At 49.9% G+C, this 16521-nt stretch overlaps 1 protein-coding gene across 4 annotated transcripts in view; it reads left to right on the forward strand.

The window, feature by feature from the left end:
* The window catches only part of CLUAP1 (clusterin associated protein 1), a 322832-nt gene that overhangs the window by 258449 nt on the left and 47862 nt on the right, over positions 1-16521 (forward strand). The window lies entirely within an intron of this gene.

Consider the following 16521-nt stretch of genomic DNA (forward strand, 5'->3'; position numbering starts at 1 on the left):
TCACTGGTAGGATAGAAGAGAAAACCACCTGTGTGCCTATCTCCTTTAGGACGCACCCCAGAGCATGGTAGTCCTTCATCAGGCGATCAGGGCTTCTCCTGGCCGCATCATTAGTACCCACATGTACTGGAATCACGGTTTGGATCATCCCCTTCATGTCCTGAGTCTTTGCTCCAGGTAGGCAGTAGACCTCGCGTGCTGAGGGGTCCCGGCAACAGATGGGGCCCTCTGTACCTCTCAGGATGGAGTCGCCTATGATGATCACGTGATGCTTTCTCCTCCTGGCCTGCTTATCTCCTTCGGCCTGCTCGGGATGTGGGGAGCGTGGAGTTGCCTCTTCCCCGGTTTCCTCCTCTCCTTCCTTCTTCTTCAGAGTTGCCAGGGCTTCGTACCTGTGCTCCAGGCGGACTGGAGGAACTGGTAGTGCTGTGTTACGAGCAGCCCTGGTTCGGGAGGTGACTGTCTGCCACTCAGCAGTGGAGGGCACTTCCTAAGGTGCTTCTTCCCTGGGTGCATAACCCTGCAGGGAAAGAAAATGGTTGTCAATTTCTTCCTCCGCCTCCCTGATTCCCCTCAGCCTGCTAACCTCCTCCTGGAGCTCCCTCACCCGTGCCTCCAGGGCCCTAAGGTGGGCGCCTGTAGGACAGGTGTGGGGTCCCCAATCCCTGCCCCCCTGCTGGAGAAAACTGCAAGACAGCCATGAGGAGCTGGGAAGCTGTGGGGTGGAGTGGGGATAACTACAGAAGGTGTGGGGGAAGCCTGAAAACAGAGAGACAGACAGCAGAAAATCACAGGAAAAGTAGCAGGAGAGACTGAAAGGTAGCAGGAAAGCAGAGAAAGGCTGCAGAAAGTCACAGGGAAAAGGCAATAGGAGCGTGGGAAGCAGGGGGACAGTAGAAAAATCGTAGGAAAAGTTGCAGGAGAGACTGAAAGGCAGCAGGGACAACAGGAAAGCAAGGAGAGGCTGAGAGGTGACAGAAAAGGGGAGATGGAAACTAGTTGGGGGGGTGGGGCTGGAGCTGAGAGAGAGAGAACGAGGCTGGAATTTAAGATAGAGAAGGGATTGGAATTCAGTAAAACATGACCCAACTCGGGGTTGCAAATGACAGTGGTTTTATTGAACAGGAGAGATGGTGGCACAATGTTTTATTGGTTCCCTTGCACGCACGCGTACACACACACACACACTGGCAGCAGGGGTTAGAGAGGCTTGGTACAGGGGCTGAAATGCACTGAAGTTCAGGAGGAGAGAGAGACAGAGACAGAGAGAGAGAGAGAGTCCAAATTGTAGGAGGTATGCAGGTAATATCTACTATCCCAGGCTGGAAAGTGGTCTTTGTCCAGTAGGTGTTGTCCAGAGGGGGGTTGCAGGCAGGGCCTCTAGGTTAATAGGTGGTGTGGTATGGTGTTGGTCCAGATGGAGAGGGCGTCCCACTGGGTCTGTCTTCACTGCCGCTTTTTAAAGGGGCAGACCTCGTGTGACCCAAGTGACAGGAGGCATGCCCAGGCAAGGGTCAGCCCCTGGCGTACTGAGCATGTGTGCTCCATGCAGGGATGTGCAGTTTCAGATGTCTGTAATGGTGAGAGTTCTGCAGGGTCTTTTGTCTTTCAAATGCTGGATTTGTCTCTGTTCCTGGGGAGGTCCATGGTTCCTGGATGAATCAGTGCGAGGTGATGGCTCAGTCATTACAGGCCATTTAGTACAGGCCTGCTACCATTGTATTTCAATCATTCCCAATCATTCTCATTCATTGGGGAACCAATTTACATGGGAGAGGTACAATGAATCATATTGTTGCAACATGGGATGCCCAGGCAGAGGACACAAGATGGAGGCTTGACATATAAAATGGAAACTTGACATGATTTGGTTCACTTACAAACACAGGCCTAAACCATACAATATCCATATGAAACAATAAAAATCAATATGAAAATTATAATAATACAATATATAACAGTAAGAATCAATACAAACCTAATAATAATACAATATAAAACAGCGGATATCCAAAACCAAAAACTTGCTACCAATATAAAAATGTTGAAAGCTTATCCTAAGTCTGAGCTCACTTATACTTATCTATAGGGAACAGAGAGGGAGAGAAAAAGTCAGAAATAGTTGGGGAAGGGGAGCGAATGCATTTTAAAATTTAAAAAAAAAAAAGAAAGAAAAACTGGGGGTTTTGCTACAGGATACTTTGTCATTCTCTCCCTTCAAGGCATAGACCAGATTGTGGAACGTACTTGTCTTCTAATTCATGTGAAACAGCTAAGAATTGGGGAAACCACAGTTTCCCAGACTAGTATAAAATTATACTAGTACAGTAAGAAGTGTCTTTCTCTTACAGTTTTGAGAAGTACTGAGATAGCCTGCTTCATTCTTGGTTAAAAAACCACCCTCTGTGTTCATTCTCTAGACTGCACAGATTTGATCAGCTGAAGGTCTCAGGGACATCCAGAGATATCAGATACCAGGTAATAATTCAGAGTGCCATTTCTGCATGATTCCAAAACCTGCAAGGAGTGTTTCCCAGCCTTGAGTGCAGTTTTTCAGGCGGCTGGCAGCACCCCCAACTAAGGACAGCAGCTGCCTTCCCAATACATAGCCAACTGACTCAGCAGGACTCAGGCTGCACTCTGGCTGGCTGTTGCCCTTCATCCAGAGGTAATTTTGTGCTGAAGAAATGTAAAATTATTATTCAAACAGGAGAGAAAAATAGAGTTAGGTATGCAGTGAAATAAACTTAAGGGCATGTAAATGACATACAAAAATGCTGACACTGGCAGGCAGCTTTGACTGCCGTGCAGATGAAAACAGAGGGAGAAGCTGTGTGTCTTTAAAAAGTGTTTCAGGAATGTTGGAGCGTAACAGAGGGTTTGGTTGTCACAGGAGGGACAAAAGTGTACTGAAATGACAGTCAAGCCCTACATATCAATAGAGTGAGCAACCTGAAGAGCAGCTGATAGGCTTCTTTACGTTCAAAACTGTTCATGTTCTAATCTTCATTACCTCACTGACACTGGGGCCACAGTTGAGATGTCTTATGATGGCATAAGCTCCTGTGGTGTTTTACACTTTTCCTATCAAAAATTGCTTGTGAATAAACATCTAACTTTAATATCAGAGACACAGTTTACTAAGGAGGATGAAGAGGAACCACTCTCCTAGACTTGGCCTTGGCCAAAGGAGATGATCTGGTGTATGGCTTGAACATTGAGGGTAGCCTGGGCAACAGCAATCATGAGCTCATCAGGTTCACTGTCCACCACAAGGTTGACAAATCAACTAGCAGGATTTAAGCCCTGGATTTAAAAAATGCTGACTTCAACAGGCTCAGGATATTAGCCCCAACCCCCTGCTCACCGTCAGGAAAAAAGCTGGTACTAAGCGTGGGGAAAAGTGGCCCCTCACCTGCCCCATGGCCAGCACCCCACATTGCAAGCACTTGCAGCCCGGACGGGGCTGTCCGGAGCAGGCACAGGCAGCCCCAGGCAGGCTGCAAGTGGCTGCAAGTGGGGCACTGTCCATGGGGCAGGTGAGGGGCCACTTTTCCCCGTGCTCAGCACCAGCTTATAACCTGCCCCATTGCCAGCCTGGCAGTGGAGCTGGGTTACAAGGTGGTGCTGAGTGCAGGGCAGGGGGGAGAAAGCAGCCCCTCCCTGCCCTGTGCCTGGCACCCTGCACTGCAGCTGCTCACAGCCTGCTCTGGACAGCCCCATGCAGGCAGCAGGCGCCTGCAGTGTGGGGCACCGACCATGGGTTGGGCAAGAGGCCGCTTTTCTCCGTGCAGGGAAGGAGCCCAGGGAAAAGGTGAGCACGGGGGGAAGCGGCCCCTTCCCCGCTCCACGCTACAGGTGCTCACGGCCCGCATGGGGCTGTCCATAGCGGGCACAGGCAGCCCCACATGGGCTGCAAGCAGCTGCAGCACGGGGCACTGGGCAGGAAAAAACTCATTAAAGAATCTGTGTGATACAGTCATCAAGGGTAAGATTCTGAACTACAGTCAGCATGGCTTCGTCACAGGTAGGTCTTGTCTTTCCAATCTCATCTCCTTCTGTGAGCAGGTCTCTCACCACCTGGACACAGGAGAGAAGGTGGACATTATATTCCCAGATTTCCAAAAGGGTTTTGATCTAGTATTCCATGATATCCTTGTGGAAAAATTGGAAGATTGTGGGCTTAACTCCTCAACAGCTTAGTAGGTGGAAAATTGGCTGCATGGTAGGACCCAGAGAGTTCTCATGAATGGATCTGTGTTGCCCTGAAGAGAAGTGGCCAGTGGTGTCCCTCAGGGGGCCATGCTTGATCCAGTGCTTTTCAACAACTTTTTTTTTATCAATGATTTGGATGTGGGGGTGAAAAACTCGCTGGCCAAGTTTGTGGACAACACCAAGTTATGGGGGAGTGTAGTCATGCCAGAAGATAGGTTGCAGACAGGCGAACCTGGACAAGCTGGAGAATTGGGTGGACCAGAACAAGATGAAGTTCAACACTCAGAAGCGTAAGGTGGTCTGTCTAGGGGCAAACAATCCCCAACATACGTACAGGCTCAGTGGTGACAATTTGATTTGCACCACAGCAGAAAGGGACCTAGGGGTAGTGATCGATCATTGCATGAACATGAGCCATCGGTGCGATGCTGTGGCTAGCAGGGCAAACAACATGCATTAACAACAGCTGGCATGCATTAATAGTTGCATCTCATGCAAAACTAAGGAAGTGATACTCCCACTGTACTCTGCACTGGTCAGACTGCAGCTGCAGTACTGCGTCCAGTTCTGGGCACCGCACTTCATCAAGGACAGGAAAAAACTTGAGAGGGTCCAGAGAAGAGCCACCCATATGATCAGGGACTTACAAGACAAGCCATATGAGGAGAGGTTGAGGGACTTGGGCCTCTTCAGCTTACAGAAGAGAAGGCTGAGAGGGGACTTGGTAGCAGCTTACTGGTACATCAGGGGAGTACATCAAGAACTCAGTGAACCAGGACATCCCTGGGGAAGACCAGGAGGTATGGATATGAACTCCTGGAAGGCTGCTTCAGGCTAAATTCCAGAAAAACTCTTTCACAGTCAGGGTGTCCAGACTGTGGAATAAACTCCCTCCAGTGGTGGTGCAATCACCTACCCTGGAAATCTTCGGGAGACTGGACAGTCTCCTCACTGGGGTCACTTGACCCCAGTTGTCTTTTCCTGCATAGTGCAGAGGGACTGGACCCGATGATCTACAAGATCCCTTCCAGCCCCTAACAATCTATGAATCTAAGTGAAAGGGATGGTTCTCTCCAGCTGTCAAACAGTTGCAATTATTGTTTACAACAATAGAACAAATTTGATAAGTTCTGCATGAGACTAACAGTCAGAAGCTTCTGGGAAGTAGAGTGAGCTGTGCTTATTTTTGCCATATGCTGCAAAATAAATTTAAGGAGATGAGTTTAGTGGTCATGAAAGCAGGTGTCTTCTAACTGACTCATGTTATAACTAAGCTGCAACCTATTTGAAAAGATGGCTTTGGAAGTTTTCTGTACTGAAATTTCAGTAAGATCCATAGACTCTTTGGGCACAGTTTCCAAGAGTAGTTTCTATAACTTCAGGCTTGTTTGTGCAGTATTTCGGATTTCTTTGCCCCATCCACGTACAGTAGTTAGCCATTTTTCTCATTAGGATGTGCAAGCCAGGCAGCCAAATCATTAATTGCTGGATATGTATGTTTCTAAGTGATGGTTTTTAGAAGCCAAAGTGTAGACAATGAAACAGTTGCTCACAAAAATGAACTCCCTGTTGATATTGACTCAGAGACTTCCTCAGCTTATACTGTTGAGAGGGTTGGCCCCTTGCTGCTTTTTTCCCTATTGCCTAGAGAACATATTGTGTTCAGTGCAGACTTTGTTCCATGACCTTTTCTTCTGTGGTAGCCCTGGAGCTCATAATCCCTACCAAAGCTTTGTAGTATTATTTCCACAGTTCTGAATTATCATTAGTAGTCTTTCTTGGCAAGTACAGCTAATAGGGAGAGGTTATGTCCATGGGGCCATAGCCTCTCACTGTTAGCTATACTTGCTTTTGTTGCTGGCAGCACTTCCTCAATATGAGGATGACAGTCATCCAGTAGATAGGGAAATCATCTGTATGTCTGGAGATGACTGAGGAGGCCAATCTGAGATCTGCGTCTTCCACTACAGACATGGCTAACAGTTCTAGGAGGAAGGAGTGGATCCTGGCAGTGTTGGATCACAGCTCTTTCCCTTTGTTTTTCTTGTCTATCCATGTACAGAGGCAAGTATGCTCAAAATTCTCGATGCCTTGCTGTACATCATGGCACCACTGGAGACAATTCAGTGCTTGAGTCTCACAGGTTTTTATGTTAATATCGCATTTCTTTAGATTTCTTTATGGTGTCCTTGAATCTCTTCTTTTGTCCACCTCTAAAATGGTGATCATTAGGAAATTGGGAGTATAGGACCTGTTTTGGGAGCTGGTTGTCAGGCATTCTTATGACATGTCTTGTCCAATAAAGCTGGTGCTATACAAATATGGCTTTTTGCTGGTGGTATTTGCTTAAGCCAGAACACTGACATTCTTTCTTCTGTTCTTCCAATTGATATGGATGATTTTCCAAAGACATTGCTGATGGTAACATCCCAGGGCTTTCAGGTGTTTCTGACATGTCATCCAGGTGTCATACCCATACAGTAGGCTAGGGATGACAACAGCTTGGCACATGAGAAGTTTGATTTGGGTTCTGGCACTGTTATCATCAAAGACAGTTTCAGAGATGTTTTATTCAGTGTTAAACATACATGACAATATTCATGTTTTGGGAAAGGTGACCACCCAGGTAGGGTACATGTCTGGTGTTTTCCAAGGTCTGCTCTCTAATTATAATACGTGGGGGAGTAGCTGGTTGTTTTTGGAGTATGTTGGTAGAATATCTTGGTTTTTGTGAAGTTGACAGTGAGCCCAAACATTCCATATGCTTCACAGAAGCAGTTGAGTCCCCTGGAGCTCTTCACCTGAGTCGGCACAGTAGTAGGGGCCACCTATCCCCCTACTAGAACTCCAGTGCCATGGGCAGATTAGCTACAAAGCAATAAACCTGTTGGTCGGAGAGAGAGCGGCAGCAGGCATAGGTGGTAAAGAGGCAGGCCAAAGCAATGAGCTTGATAATTAGAGAAAAAGAGAAACACTTCAGCCTGCCCCTGCAGATTGGAGATCAGGTGACTGCACAGAGGAGGAGAAAGGGCTATGTAAGCCCAGCCCAGGGCTGGAGGCTCACGGTCTTGACCCTGTAGGAGGAAGGAGCTGCTGAGTATTTCCTAGAGATAAGTGTTCTTGTGTTTATAAGTGTTTATGTTCTGACTGGAGGTTTGGGGCAGTTTGGAAGCCACAGATGAATTCTCTGGGGCCCCTGACAGACAGGCACTTTAAGACATAATGGGAGCTAATCCTCAGTCACATGTGCATGGCAGGATACATGATTTTGGGATCAGAAATTAGATCCCAATTATGCCTTACTTGTTGGTGCAGGGGAGCCTGGGTTCCCCCCTGCACTAGCAAAATGAAACCAAACAGCTGATTTTCAACCAGGACCAGGAACTAAGCCTGTCCCCAGCCCCAGGTGATAACCAGCACAACACAGGGGGAACCCAGCAGTGGGTTGTGACAGCCCGATGCCATGCTTCCCATGCCCCAGAAACTAGAAAACCATGTGTACTACCCAGCTAAGTGGCACACATGGTTTTATAGCTCCCGGTGCATGAGGAGCCCAGCAGTGGGCTGTTGCAGCCTGATGCCTGGTTCCCCATGTAGGGGGAGCTATAAGATCATATGTTCCACCTTGCACAGGGAGCCCAGTGTCAGGCTGCATTGAGCCTGATGGCAGGCTCCCCATTCACTGGGACTTGTCCAAACCTCATGTCCCACCCAGCTATAACTCAGGTGAGTGATACACAGGGTTTTGACAGGTCCCAGCCACACATTCAATTTAAGGCAAGGTACACAAGAACCACAAAGTTATTCTATGTATAATGTGGCTCGTTTATGCATTATCATGCATTAAATTGAGCTGCACTTGTGGCCAGTTACTATTTAAGGTGCAATTAGCCTGTTAATGTAACATGCATCAGGGGCCTGGGAAACACTCCACCTTGTGAACCAGAGTCAAATGGTTTAGAGGCTGAAGCCAAGAGAGAGCCTAGCAAGGGCCTGGGGTCCAGTGGGCTGCGTGGGCAGAAGCTGAGACAGCCAGGAGCTGTGTGAGTGAGCAGAAAAGGAGCCTCAGACCAGATAGAACCTTGCAAGGGTCCAGAACCCGCTGAAGGGCATGAGGGGTGCCTGTTGGGTGGGGAAGATTAGCTAGAGGGTATAGGATCCACCACACTGAGACAGGCTGACAGGCCCAGAGACAAGAAGGAGAGTGAGGCAGGGTTGGCCCTGGCAGCTCTCTGACAGGTCACAGAGCTGAGAGAAAGGACAAAAGAGTAACACCTTGCTCAGGCAAAGATTGAGGCCAGAACACAGCCACCCAAGGATTAATAAGGCAGAGTAAATTACCCAAAGTTTACTCTGGTTCCTGAGGGCAGCCTCCCATATTTCTTATTTAGACATCAAAGCATGGCGGGCGAGCACAGGCCAGTGGCTGAAGAGACCAGTGGGGCAGGACAAAGTTGGAGTGGCCTTTACAGGGTGCCACAAGTATCCTCTGGTGGTGGATCCAGTCACTGCATACATAACACAATTGTCAGCATACTGAAGATCAATAATGGAGGTGTTGGTGATCTTGGATTTTGAATTTAACCATTTGATATTAAAGAGATTCCCATACATGTAATACTGGATGCTGTCCCCAGATGGAAGTCTGACAGTAATGAGATGTGGAATAGCTGCAATATAGATGCAAAAACTGTTGGTGCAGTTGTGCAATTTTGCTTGACTCTAGTTCTAATGTGAAGAAGTCTGCTTCTAAGCTGTTCCTTAGAATGGTTGCTCTCATGTCATCGTGAAGAAGTCTGATGCAGGCAAGGATCTTCCCAGCTATGGAGAGGGATGCAATGCCATGCTAATTCCTGCAATGCAGTCTGTTTCCTTTCTTGAATATGGTTACAATTCTGGCGTCTCAAGTCACTGGGAATTTGTTAATGTTTCCAGATTTTTCAGAATAGTGGTCTGTAGTTGTTAAGTGAGTTTTTTCCACAATGCTTAACTATATCAGCTGATATTCCATTAGAACCACATGCTTTGTTGCTTTTCATCTGCTCAGTGGCTTTCAAGGCCCCTTGATAGGTTGGTAGAGCTGCAAGGTAGTCTTTAATGGGGTGTTGTGGAATGGCTTTGATAGTATTATCCTCAACAATGGAATATTTCACAAAGGCTACAAAGGCAGATGAATGCAAAACAGAAACCTCTGGTCATCTGTGTTTTCCTTGCCATTGAATTAAAGTTTTCTTCCTGTGAAGTATTGTGTAGTTGCTGATGCACAATGGCACTCACATTAAACAGATATGCGCCATCATCTTCCATCAATAGCAAATCCAATGGCAAGGGCAAGTGGTGACAGGGGCAGGTACTAGTGATTGCTGGAAGCCCCTAGTCACAGATATAGGTGGAGGCAATGATTATATGATGGGTTTGTTGTACGTAGAACTGAGACAGACTTGCAATTTGGCAGCTGCAATCATGACTGAACAGGCCTATTTAGGATCTACTCCGCTGATCCCATATGGGGAGGGGGCTAGAAAAGGTGCCCTAAACATACTCTGTTTCATTTCACCTGACTGGAAAAATCACTGCAGTGAGATCACTTTATCTATGTCCAAATCAAGAAATCAAGAAATGAAGTTTGCAACGTGGAACATCCATACCCTGATTGACAACTCTAACATTTCCTGACACAGAACAACAGTAGTCACCAAAGAACTTACACATTTTGTTCTTGTCTTAAGGCTTCTTTAAAAAAGGTTAGTCCTGAACGATTCATGTAGCAGTCACTTTCTGTGGGCATCCAAAACATATCAGGGAATAGTAGACTTTATCTGTTTCTCTGTAGGGACAAAAGGGAGATGGGTTCAAGGAACTGACTTTATGCTTCCTGGCCAGAAAAATAGTTGAAGTTTTGTGTTTTCTTGATCTTAGTGTTGCATCCTTCCACCACCAACACACCTATCTTAGTAAGGAGAGCATACTGCACCCTATTTCCAATGTAGGGCTTGGTATAATGAATGAATTGAGCCTAAGCTTGTTACAAAATGATTTTTTCTTGCTGCAGTGTACTGATCTGCTCTTAGGGAAACCTAACTACTTTGAAGAAATCTTCCTGAATTACAGGACTACTGAAATGCTCAGGGAAGGCACTAGCTGATAGGCTTGGTAGTTTTGTCAAACAAAATAATTCCATCACTTAAGGGAAATCCTACCTTTGCTGGTAAGAATGTCAGTTATACACATTATTCAGGGATTCTCTGTGCAGCAAAATTTGCATCAGTATACCTGCAGAAGCCCTGGTATGGATAACGTAGTTAAGGTGGCAAAACGTCCTTTCACTGGTATATAACTTACTCCATTTAGAAACCTAGTTTAAGCTATATTAACAAAAGGTTGTCAGTGCAAGTTGCATCTCCACTAGTAGGCTTGTTCCCAACATTTTTTATATTGTGGACTGGCAAACTCACTCAAAGAATTTTGGCGAACTGGGTATAGAAACAACATAATTTACATATTTTAATTTGTAAATGTTTATGGGTGGTGAATATCAAGGGCTATAGGCTGTACAGGAGGGACAGGACAGGGAGGAAAGGCGGAGGTGTGGCACTCTACATTAAGGAGGAATACACATCCTCATCAAGTAGCACAGAGTCAGAGGAGGGGCACATTGAAGTGCTCTGGGTTAGAATGCAAGGCAGTCTAAGGGAAAGAGACTTAATGGTGGGGGTCTACTACAGACCACCTAACCAAGGGGAAGAGCTAGACCAGGAATTCTTAAGTCAGCTTTTGGAGGTAGTTAGGTCAAAGGACGTGGTCATCATGGGTGACCTGAACTTTCCAGACATCTGCTGGGAAGAGCAGTCAGCCAGGTCTGACTGCTTATGTAGGTTCCTAGCCAAAATGCAGACCTTCATCTAACCCAAGAGGTGCACAGCCCCACCAGGAGAGATGCCTTGTTGGACCTGGTGCTGGCCATGGGTGATGACCTGGTGAGGGGGCTGCGGGTACTCGACCACCTGGGCAACAGTGATCATCGCCTGCTGGAATTCACCATCCAGCGCAAGGTGGCAACGGCCTGCAGTGAGGCAGCAGCCCTAGATTTCAGACTTCAGTGAGCTAAGGAGAATAGTCGGGAAGGCACTGAGGTCCCAGAGGGGAGGGGAGTCAGGTGTCCAAGAAGAGTGGTCGCTCCTTAAGGAGACGATTCTCCAAACCCAAAGGCAGGTAATCCCAACACGGATCAAAGGGGGCAGGAGGGCACAAAAGTCCCCGTGGCTCACCAAAAGCATCCAAGAATGTCTCCTAGCTAAAAGGGAGGCATACACCCAATGGAAGGGAGGGACCATCACCAGGGAGGACTGTACTGCGGTTGTTCAGGGATGCAGGGGGGCAGTCAGGAAGGCCAACGCAGAGATGGAACTGGGACTAGCTTCCCGGATCAAGGACACCGGAAGTCCTTTTTTAAATACATAGGGGGCAAAAAGAAGGTACCCGGTAATGTGGGGCCCCTGCAAGACACACTAGGAAATCTGGTTGTCACACCAGACAACAAAGCTAACCTATTTAATGACTTCTTTGCCTCCAATTTCCGGAGCAGGGACTGGATCAGCTCCCCCACTGGGCCTCCCTCAGGCCCCAGGGGAGGCATACCTAGGCCAAGGGTCAGTAAGGATCTAGTCAGGGAACTTCTGGAGGGACTGGATGTATTTAAATCAGCTGGTCCTGACAATCTCCATCCCAGAGTGCTGAGGGAATTAGCTGAGGTCATTGCAGGATCCCTGGAATGGTTTTACGAGCACTCATGGTGCTCTGGTGTGGTGCCAGAGGACTGGAAGAGGGCCAGAATGGTTCCCATCTTCAAAAAAGGGTGGAAGGAGGACCCGGAAAACTATAGGCCAGTTAGTTTTACCTCGATCCTGGGTAAGCTTTTTGAGAGAATTGTCCTGGCATATGATCAAGGGGAAGCAGGGCAGGCCCTATGAGGAGAGGCTATGGGACCTGAACCTGTTCAGGTTCCACAAGAGAAGACTGAGGGGGGATCTAGTGGCCTGTTACAAACTAGTCAGAGGGAAACAGCAGGCATTGGGGGAGTTACTGTTCCCCCGAGCACTACTCAGAGTTACTAGAAATAACAGTCACAAGCTGGCAGAGGGTAAATTCAAATTAGACATCAGGGGGTGCTACTTCACAGTCAGGGCAGCTAGGATCTGGAACCAACTTCCAAGCGAAGTGGTGCTGGCTTCTACCTTGAGGGTCTTTAAGACAAGGCTAGACAAACACCTTGCAGGGGTTGTTTGACCCAGTACTCTTTCCTGCCATGGCAGGGGGTCAGACTTGATGATCTGCTCAGGTCCCTTCCAACCCTAGTAACTATGAAACTATGAAATATGTAAATATATGAATTTCTACCCGGGTGCAGGTTGGGGCACTGCAGTCACAGACACCAGGAGACCCTGCAGGGGAGGGGGCTGTGCAGGTGACCCAGGGGGACCCAGCTGAGGCTGTCTGGGATGAAGGGGTTCTGCTACCTCCCCGAGGAGCAAGCAGTGGAGCTGCCTCCCTGCTCTCCACTCCAGGCATTTCCCCACCCTGATCCCCCTGCTTCCAGCTGTGGTGGGGGCTGTGGGGTCCTGCCCAGCCCCATCCAGGTCCCAGTACCTGCTGCGTGGGCAGCACCTCACTGGGTATGGCCATGGCAGCAGGAGTGGGGTGAGGTGAATGGAGCCAGCTGGCTTCCTCCCGGGGCTGCCCCACTGCCCAGCTTTAACCCCACACGTGACTGCTGGTGGCAGAAGCTGCTCACCTGAGAAGACAGATGGGGGTGGGGGGCATGATGCAGGTGTGGCTCACTCCGGGCGGCAGCAGGGCATAGCCCTTGCTCCCAGTGCTACCGTTTCCACATCAGAGCTGGGAGTGGGGCTCTGCCCTGCTGCTCCTCCCATTGCAGGGCTGCTGCACCCTCATCCCGTGACCCTCCACCCCCTTCCTCAAGTAACGTACCCCCCCACCCCAGCTGAGCAGCTTGTCTCAACTCCAGTCCCAATCCTTCCCTCCCCCATGCCCCTTCCCTCCCCTATCCCCCAACCCCAACAGACTTGCCAGCTGGAGACAACTGTGTCAGCTGCCTGTTTAGTCTGGCTGAATCTCCAGAGCAGTTGGGGGTCCAAACAGGGGGCTCGTGCCAAGACTCGGCAGCCAACCCTTCACAGCCCAGTACCGGGCTGCAGCCCAGTGGTTGGGAACCTCTACCTGACACTTTCTACTTGGAACCATTTGCCTGAGCTAATTTACAGCAGTAAGGCATAGCCCCCATGGTTCCCCCTGCTGGGGCAGAGGCAGGCACAGCTGGAGGAGCCACAGGAGAAGATGCCATGGCTGCTGTGCCTGGCCCCATTCCTCACCCAGCCCAGCCTCCTGGCACTTTAAAAAAAAAAAAATTCCCCACACCCACCGGCTGCAGCAGTGGTGATTAGGGTTTCTAAGGGCTTATGGCAGAGCCCCCCACACACAGCACGGGCAGTGGGGGGCAGTTGGAATCATCCCTCCACTCCTCCTGCCTGGCACCTGCATGGCAACTGCCCCATGGCATGGGTACAGCATGGCTCAGCAGGGCACCACACACTGTCTGGTTGCTGGGGCCACAGGGGCTGAGCAGTGCTGGGCTCCAGCTGACACATGGAGCTGCCCCAGCTCCCCAACAGTGTGCGGCACCCTTCCAAGCCGCACCGCACCCGCACAGTGTGGCAGCTACCATGTAGGTGGCAATCCCTGCTGCCCTGTGCTGTGTGGGGGGGCTCTGCCATGAGCCCCCCAGAGGGCCCAATCCCCACTGCCAGAGCCAATGAGTGCAGGGACTGGGCTGGACTGGGGCTGGGTGGGGGATGGGGCTGGGCAGGGCAGCCTTGGGGGCTTCTCCTGTGGCTCCCCCTGCCCGGGCAGAGGCCAGCACAGCCAGAGGAGCCGTGAGAGAAGCCCCCATGGCTGCCCTGCCTGGCCCCATCCTCTGCCCAGTTCAGCCTGCCAGCACTTTAAAAAAAAAAAAAAGCCCTGCACTCACCAGATGTGGCAGGAGCGATCGGGGCCTCTGGGAGCTCGTGGCAGAGCCCCCCGCAGCACAGCTCGGGGCAGCAGGGGTTGCCCCCCCCCCAGCACTTGGCACCTGCATGGCAGCAGTCGCATGGTGTGGGTGCAGCATGGCTCAGCAGGGCACTGCGCACTGTCTGGGAGCTGGGGTGGCTCCATCAGTCAACTGGAGCCTGGCACCACTCAGCCTCAGTGGCCCCAGCTCCCAGTGCTCTGCTGAGTTACCTTGCACCTGCACCACGTGACAACTGCTGTGCGAGTGCCGGGGCGGGGGTGATCTCCGCTGCCCCCACTGCCCTATGCTGTACAGGGGGCTCTGCCATGAGCCCTCAGAAACCCCAATCGCTGCTGCTGCAGCCAATGAGTGCAGGGCTTTTTTTTTTGCTTTTTTTAAAGTGCCAAGAGGCTGGGGTCGGGTTGGGGATGGGGCCGGGTTGGGGATGGGGCCGGGCAGGGCAGCCATGGGGTCTTCTCCTGTGACTCCCCCCGGCTGATCCGAATCTCTGAATAAGCACCGAATCTCTGATTCTGATTTGGCCAAATCAAATGGGGACATTGATTCAAATCACCGAATTGAATCACTGTCCTCTAAATCAGCCAAATCCAAATCCGAATCAAATACTTCCCTATTCATACAGGCCTATAAATAACATATAGCAATTTTGTACTGCTCCCATTTAATAAACCCATTTCTTACTCATTTGCCAGTGCCAAACCAGGGATTTGCAAGTGTCTAGAGCAGTGCTTCCCAAATTAGTACGACCCCATTTTAATACTCAACCCCACTTAACATACCAGTATGACCCGATTTTAACACTTGAAAATGCACAGGACCCCAGATGCCAATGAAAACAAAACAGCAATAAAACAGCATAACAACATTCTCTAGATGATTATTAAAGTCTGAGTATTATAGAACAACATATAATACAGCATGTAATATGAAAATCTATATTTTTAAGTACTTTTGTAAAGTACTTTTGTGACGGGGTGTGGCTGTGTGTGTAGGGGGAAATAGGGTATATTGGGGAGTCTATATGTGAGGTGGTTGTAGGGGCAGGGTGTGGGTGTGAGAGAGGGTGTGGGGGTGGGAACCACCCCCCTCCCTCTCAATGTGCTGTGCCCCTGCCACCAGCAGGCAGCAAGTGCTTGGGGTGCTTGTGGATTTAGCAGGTGCTGCTGCCTGGCAGTACATGTCTCCAGTCAATGCTGTATGTGGTGGCAAGGAGCACAGCCAGGCCGGCTTGCCTCTATTGCACAAGGCTCCACACCACTGGGGGAAGCCCCACAGCATGGAGTAAGTTGCCTTCCCCACCCCTTGCCATGCAGGTCCCAGGACTGCTGGGAAGTAGGGGGTGAGGCTCCCCTCCACTCTGTGGCAGAGTCCCAGGACCTGCAGAGCAGGGGGTGAAGAAGGCAACCGGCTCCATCATGCAGGGCTTCCCCCAGTGGCATGGAGCTGCACATGCGCCTCATGGAGCCCCATATGATAGAGGTGGGCCAGCATCGCTGCACTCCTTGCCACCAGGGGCTGTGCAGCTAGAGCCATGCACCACCAGGTAGCAGCACCTGCATGGGCCACAAATGCCCTGAGTGCCTGCTGCTGCTGGTGGCAGGGGCTTCATGCCATGGAGGGGAGTATGTGTGGGGCATCCCCACACACCCCCACCCTGCCCACCCAAGGTCACAAGGTCCCACTTCCCCCCTGGGTGCAGGCTCTATGCTGCCTCCAACCCCAGCCCCATGGTTCGTGCTTCTGTCCAGCTGTAGCACCCCCTCTCCCCATCCCTGCCACTTCCCTACTTGATGCCCAGAGTGAGCGGGATGCTGGAGAAGCTGAGTGGGTCCCCCAGCAACTGCAGCGGTGGCAGCAGCAACCCTGCCTGGAAGTTGTGTGCTGGCTGGGCCAAGCCCTTCCGCACACCAGGGTGGGAGCAAAGCACATGGGCTGGGTGGGGTACAATTAGTTGCTGGGCACCTGTGAGCCAGATGAAAGTGCCTGGCCAGCCATGTTTTGCCTGCTCTGGATTAAAGTGATTTTATTTCTCACAACCCTGTCTAATTCTGTGGTGCCATTGAGGTCACAACCCACAGTTTGGGAACCACTGGTTTAGAGGCCACTTTAGAAATTATTCTGTATCATTGTCATTCATTAGAATCAAGCCTTTTCATGAGTTGTGAATCACCAGTAACTAATAGAAGTCCTGCTTTCAAAACACTGATCACTATTCATTA

Source organism: Crocodylus porosus, unplaced genomic scaffold (genome assembly GCF_001723895.1).
Source record: "Crocodylus porosus isolate Cpor-Errol unplaced genomic scaffold, CroPor_comp1, whole genome shotgun sequence".
Lineage (NCBI taxonomy): Eukaryota > Metazoa > Chordata > Crocodylia > Crocodylidae > Crocodylus > Crocodylus porosus.